We start from the raw sequence: 6,340 nt of genomic DNA, 5'->3' as shown, positions 1-6,340 counted from the left end.
CTGTGTCATCGTGCCCGTTGCAGCACAGAATCGCACGAGAAAAGCCTATTAGCGACGAAACGAGTCCTGTGCGGAATCGAAATTCACCGGGAAATGCAAATTTATTCCAATGGTTCCGACCGGGGTCGGTGCGGCGCTGACTGCAAGTTGTGTTTTTTTCTTCTTTCTTCTATATATGATGGGAACCATCATGAGCCGGAAACATTCCGTGCCCCTCTAAACCCTAAAGCCAGCGCTTTGGCAGACGCGACACAGGTGTGGCACAAACGGAAGGGTGACGGTGGTACGAGTGTGGCAGATTTCAGCGGAAATCGAACCCGGTGGAAGATTACGTTTTTGGAAGGTTGATTGTTGGAAGGAGTGAAGCAGTATTGAACTTTTTTGGCAACAATTTTCTTTTTTCTGTTTTTTTTTGTGTTTTTTTGTCTTTTTTGTCTTTTTTGTCTTTGGGACCATCCATAAACCACGTGGACACTTTAGGGGGGGGGGGGGTATGGCGATTGTCCACGATCCATACAAAAAAGTTTTTATTTGTATGGACAATTGTCCACGAAGGGGGGGGGGGGGTAAGAGATTCCCAAAAAAGTGTCCACGTGGTTTATGGATGGTCCCTTTTTTGTCTTTTTTGTCTTTTTTGTCTTTTTTGTCTTTTTTGTCTTTTTTGTCTTTTTTGTCTTTTTTTGTCTTTTTTGTCTTTTTTGTCTTTTTTGTCTTTTTTGTCTTTTTTGTCTTTTTTGTCTTTTTTGTCTTTTTTGTCTTTTTTGTCTTTTTTGTCTTTTTTGTCTTTTTTGTCTTTTTTGTCTTTTTTGTCTTTTTTGTCTTTTTTGTCTTTTTTGTCTTTTTTGTCTTTTTTGTCTTTTTTGTCTTTTTTGTCTTTTTTGTCTTTTTTGTCTTTTTTGTCTTTTTTGTCTTTTTTGTCTTTTTTGTCTTTTTTGTCTTTTTGTCTTTTTTGTCTTTTTTGTCTTTTTTGTCTTTTTTGTCTTTTTTGTCTTTTTGTCTTTTTTGTCTTTTTTGTCTTTTTTGTCTTTTTTGTCTTTTTTGTCTTTTTTGTCTTTTTTGTCTTTTTTGTCTTTTTTGTCTTTTTTGTCTTTTTTGTCTTTTTTGTCTTTTTTGTATTTTTTGTCTTTTTTGTCTTTTTTGTCTTTTTTGTCTTTTTTGTCTTTTTTGTCTTTTTTGTCTTTTTTGTCTTTTTTGTCTTTTTTGTCTTTTTTGTCTTTTTTGTCTTTTTTGTCTTTTTTGTCTTTTTTGTCTTTTTTGTCTTTTTTGTCTTTTTTGTCTTTTTTGTCTTTTTTGTCTTTTTTGTCTTTTTTGTCTTTTTTGTCTTTTTTGTCTTTTTTGTCTTTTTTGTCTTTTTTGTCTTTTTTGTCTTTTTTGTCTTTTTTGTCTTTTTTGTCTTTTTTGTCTTTTTTGTCTTTTTTGTCTTTGTTGTCTTTTTTGTCTTTTTTGTCTTTTTTGTCTTTTTTGTCTTTTTTGTCTTTTTTGTCTTTTTTGTCTTTTTTGTCTTTTTTGTCTTTTTTGTCTTTTTTGTCTTTTTTGTCTTTTTTGTCTTTTTTTGTCTTTTTTGTCTTTTTTGTCTTTTTTGTCTTTTTTGTCTTTTTTGTCTTTTTTGTCTTTTTTGTCTTTTTTGTCTTTTTTGTCTTTTTTGTCTTTTTTGCCTTTTTTGTCTTTTTTGTCTTTTTTGTCTTTTTTGTCTTTTTTGTCTTTTTTCGTCACAAGTATTATTATCTCAAATCCTAAAGCATTTTTTCTACTGATAGATAGATAACTCCGACTTTTTTTCTCCAACCTTGTCCTCGTCCCTCGAATGTGAAATCAAATCAGATGCAGGAACATTGTAACACTCACCGTTTCCCCTGGGGAGCTCAAATAAAAAAAGTACAAAAAAGAAGAAGAAAATATAAAAGAACGGCAGCATTTGATTTAATCTACTTTTTGATACGAAATCCTCTTTTGAGCTTCTTTTTTCTCCCTTTTCTCCCTCGTACTCGATCCGGAAGGATGTGGCATTGCCTGGCAGGGGCAACACACCTTTGGCACCAAAGAAGATGGGACACCGGATCACACTGGTTTTGCATCTTCGTTACCTAATCCTTATGAATTTAAATTCCTACAACGAAGGAGACGACGACGACGATGCTGACTCGTGAGGTCGTAAGGGGAAGCAAAACAGCTTACCTGTCCTGTAGGGATGGGTAGGTATTGCTTGAGTCATGAGTCGCGCGTCAGCTGGCATCCGCAGGGAGGGGAAGGGCAAGAAATAAGGAACCGGATGAGGCCACCAATGGAGCACACCCGGTTTGCAGGAAGAAGTCGTTAACCTAGATTTGCATCGAGGGTGATTCCAGGAAATGATTAAATTTTGGAAAATTTATACGGACAAATGTTGAACAAACTACCGTGGGGCTCCTCCATTGGAATTGCTGCAGAAGATTTGGGTACAAACTGGAGTATGGTTTCAATCTTATGGCATTAAAATAAGACCGCTTCAAAAATTTCTCATAGTTTATGTTCAATATTTTCTTACAAATTAGAACTCGACTTTTTAATATCGTCTTTATTTTACTTTTATTAGACTTTTTATCCAGGTTTTTCTGCGAAGATGGCGTTACAAATGGTGCACGCCCGAAATGTCAAAATCGCGCAGTGGAACCAACATTAGAAAATAAAAGTGTGGCTGTCATGCCATAGCAGAGCAGTTCTCTACGAAATCGGTCTTTTTTCTTTAATTTTATTTTTTGTATTTTTTTATCCGGCTGAAGCTGTTATGGTGCTTTCGGTATGCCCAAAGAAGCCGTTTTGCATCATTAGTTTGTCCATATAATTTTCCATCCAAATTTGGCAGCTATCCATATAAAAAAGATGTGTGAAAATTCAAAAATCTGTATCTTTGGAAGGAATTTGGATGGAATTGGTGATTTTTCATTTAACTTTTTGTCACTAAAACTTGATTTGCAATAAAACACTATTTTTATTAATTTTTTTTCATATGTTTTAGGGAACATCAAATGCCAACTTTTCAGAAATTTCCAGAATTGGCAAAAAATCTTTAACCGAGTTATGAATTTTTGAATCAATACTGATTTTAAAAAAAAATCGAAATTTTCGTCGGAAAAAAATTTAATTTCATTTTTGCCTTCCTCACTGAGGTAAGGCTATAATCCTGCTCGAAAAATGAACTTTTGAAATACAGCTCGTAGACCTATATTCATGTATACCTATCGACTCAGAATCGAAAACAGAACAAATGTCTGTGTGTGTGTGTATGTGTGTATGTATGTATTCAAAATTCTTGCCAAGTTTTCTCAGCACTGGCTGGACCGATTTTGATCAAACCGGTTGCATTCGACTTGGTTTAGGGTCCCATACATCGCTATTGAATTGTTTGAAGTTTCGATAAATAGTTAAAAAGTTACGTATAAAAATGTGTTTTCACATTTATCCGGATCTCACTTATATGCATGTAAACTATGTCCGGATCCACCATCCGACCCATCGTTGGTTAGATAATCGAAAAACCTTTCCAACGAGTCCAAAACATTGATGATCTGGCAACCTTGTCTCGATTTATGATTACTTAAGTTATATGTGTGTACGTTTTTTTCTGGATTCAAAAAAATAGCTGAAATATGTGTCCAAACCACTCATATTACCCATTGTTGGTAAAAAAGAGGAAGGCATCAACCACATAGGCGGATTAAGTTAGTTTTCGATGTAAAATTTGATCAAAAAGTACTTAAGTGAAATTTTGATAAAATGCACCGTTTTCAAGTTATAGCCATTTTTAGGTACATGGTGTCGATCCAAATACCAAAATAAAATTCCCTGACTTTTCCCTGACCTCTCCAGACCACCAATTTATTTTTATTTTTTACTACCGTATTGTTTGGAGCGTTTTTGTGGTTTCATGCATTTTCCTTTTTGAATATTGAAAATTTAAGATATTGATAAAAATCAATGACTTTTTTATTTTATTTTTTAACGATGGATTCTGTAAATACTTAAAACTTTTTTTTTATTTTGTCAATCATTTGTTTCTATTCGAACATCCAAAATGAGCAACCATAAAATTGTCCTATGTTATTTTTTTATCTGGTGATGCCATTTTAAATGTTGCCCTTTACCAAAAAATCTAGAGTTTTTTTTTTGAATGGGTCCTGTTAAACATATGAAACACAATAGCTTACAGGACCATTAAAAAAAACTCTAGAAATAATCAATAATTACAATTGTTGTAAATTTTTAATTGCGATTAGTTAGTTTCATTTCTTTTCCTAAGGAAAATTTAAAGTTAAAAGTTTTCAAAAAAAAACAATAGAAAATTTGAATTAAAGTAAGAAGTCATGTTTAATTTTAAAATTGTTGCCTTTTGCGGAATTTTCAAACGAATTAGGACGATGCGATTTTTGATTGTGTTTTTATAAAAAAAAAAACAAATTTTCCGAGGAGACCATATTTTATAAATTCTTGAACTCTCAAATTCCTTTATTCAGAATTGTTACGGAGAAATCGAAAAAAAATCCGCGCCATGCCAAAACCCAATCCGCGCAAAATCCGCGTCATTTTAAGAAAAATAATTTTGCGACAAACATTCAAAAGAGTTTCATAATAAATTCTATTTTGTAATCTGGGGACGCAGAATCTTGAAACCCTGAAAATGTATTTTTGCTAGGATTAGGTAAACTAAAGGAAAAGCCAAAACAAACATTCTGGTAAAAAAAATCAAAAATTTCAACATTTAGAAATTTAGATCTAAAAACTGAATGAAATCTTAATAAAAAATAAAAAAAATTAAAAATTGTAAGAAATTCTCGATCTTGAGGTTTTAAGTTTAAGATACAGTTCATACTCGATGATCTTACCAAAGCGTCACTTAGAAAAAATCGAAGCAAATTTTCCTACATCTTCTTCTCAAAATTTCTCTAACCGAAAAAAAAAACTCCAAAAACACTTAAAATTTTATCAGGTTTCTAAGATGGTAACAAAAATGGCAGCATTCAAGAACCAAGGAATTTAAGAATTGAAGAATAAAGGAATTAAAGAATTGAAGAATTGAGGAATTGAGGAATTGAAGAATTGAAGAATTGAAGAATTGAAAAATTGAAGAATTGAAGAATTTATTTATTTTTTGGTTTTTTAATACTATTTTTCCTAATTTTATTTCCTAATTTCTGAATAATCCAGTTTTGAATGTTGGAGCTGTAATTTTTGAATGTTTTGATTTTTATATTTTTCTTCAAGAATGTTCAAATTAAAAATATATATATTTCTACTGGTTGAATCCCATCTAAAATTCAAAGGCGGAGAAGCTTCTGTTACGTCCAATCAAGCTCATATTTGGGATAGAAGCACAGTACACCCACTGGAACATGCCCAATAATAATTTTTGTTACATCCAAATGTCTGTATCTTCAAGAAAAGTTTTAAATTTTATTAAGATTCACAAGATTAAAATTGAATGTATCCAGTATAAAAGAACAATAAATAAGGATAAAAAACATTACTCAAAACTTTGAAGAAATTAAATATTCAGAGTCAGTATTTTTTTAAATGAGTTAAGTGTAGTCCGTAACAACCTTGTTTATTCCATATTTTTTTTTTATTTTATTTCTTTAATTCTTGAATTTAATTCTTTAATTTTGTAATTCCCTTTCACCATCACTATTTTGCTTACATTTTAGATTACACAAAATTAGACTACTTTGGATCATTTTTAAATCATAGTTCAGTTTAATATGTAATTTTTTTATGACCAGCCCTCAAAATTGTATGGAAAAACTAATGATGCAAAATGGCTTCTTTTGACTTAGAAAAGGTGGACAAAGTTTCATCAAAATTAAATAAAATACCTGTGTTGAAAATCTCTTCCAAAAATATAAGACATTCTAGGAAAATACTTCTTTTTTTAACTACAGATAAATAAAAGTAGTTTTGTACCACCATCATTTGCAATTCAAAAAGAGCTTATAAATATGAGTTCTCAATTAAAAACCAAAAACCAAAAGTATTACTTTTCGATAGAAATGCTGAAAAGTTGAACTTTGCATCCATATTTGGCCACGTCTTTCAAATGAACGTGAGTTTGAAGAAATCCCAAAACCATCCCTTAATAATGTTCCGACACCTGCGACCGACCGTTCAACCCATATTTTATTACGTTACACCCTCGATTACATCCTTATTCAACCCGATAAACGGACACGCCGGCAAAAATTTCAAGAACCCAAAGCTCGTGTCTTTGATGTGCTCCCCATACATGTGGTACATCCCTTTTCGCTTTGGCTTCTAAATTGGATATTTAATACTGTCCTGGAACATTTTTAATTGCTTCTTCCACACGTTC

The sequence above is a fragment of the Culex pipiens genome, chromosome 3 (assembly GCF_016801865.2).
Source record: "Culex pipiens pallens isolate TS chromosome 3, TS_CPP_V2, whole genome shotgun sequence".
Classification (NCBI taxonomy): Eukaryota; Metazoa; Arthropoda; class Insecta; order Diptera; family Culicidae; genus Culex; species Culex pipiens.
The sequence above is the reverse complement of the archived record's forward strand: the minus strand, read 5'-3'. Positions refer to the sequence as shown.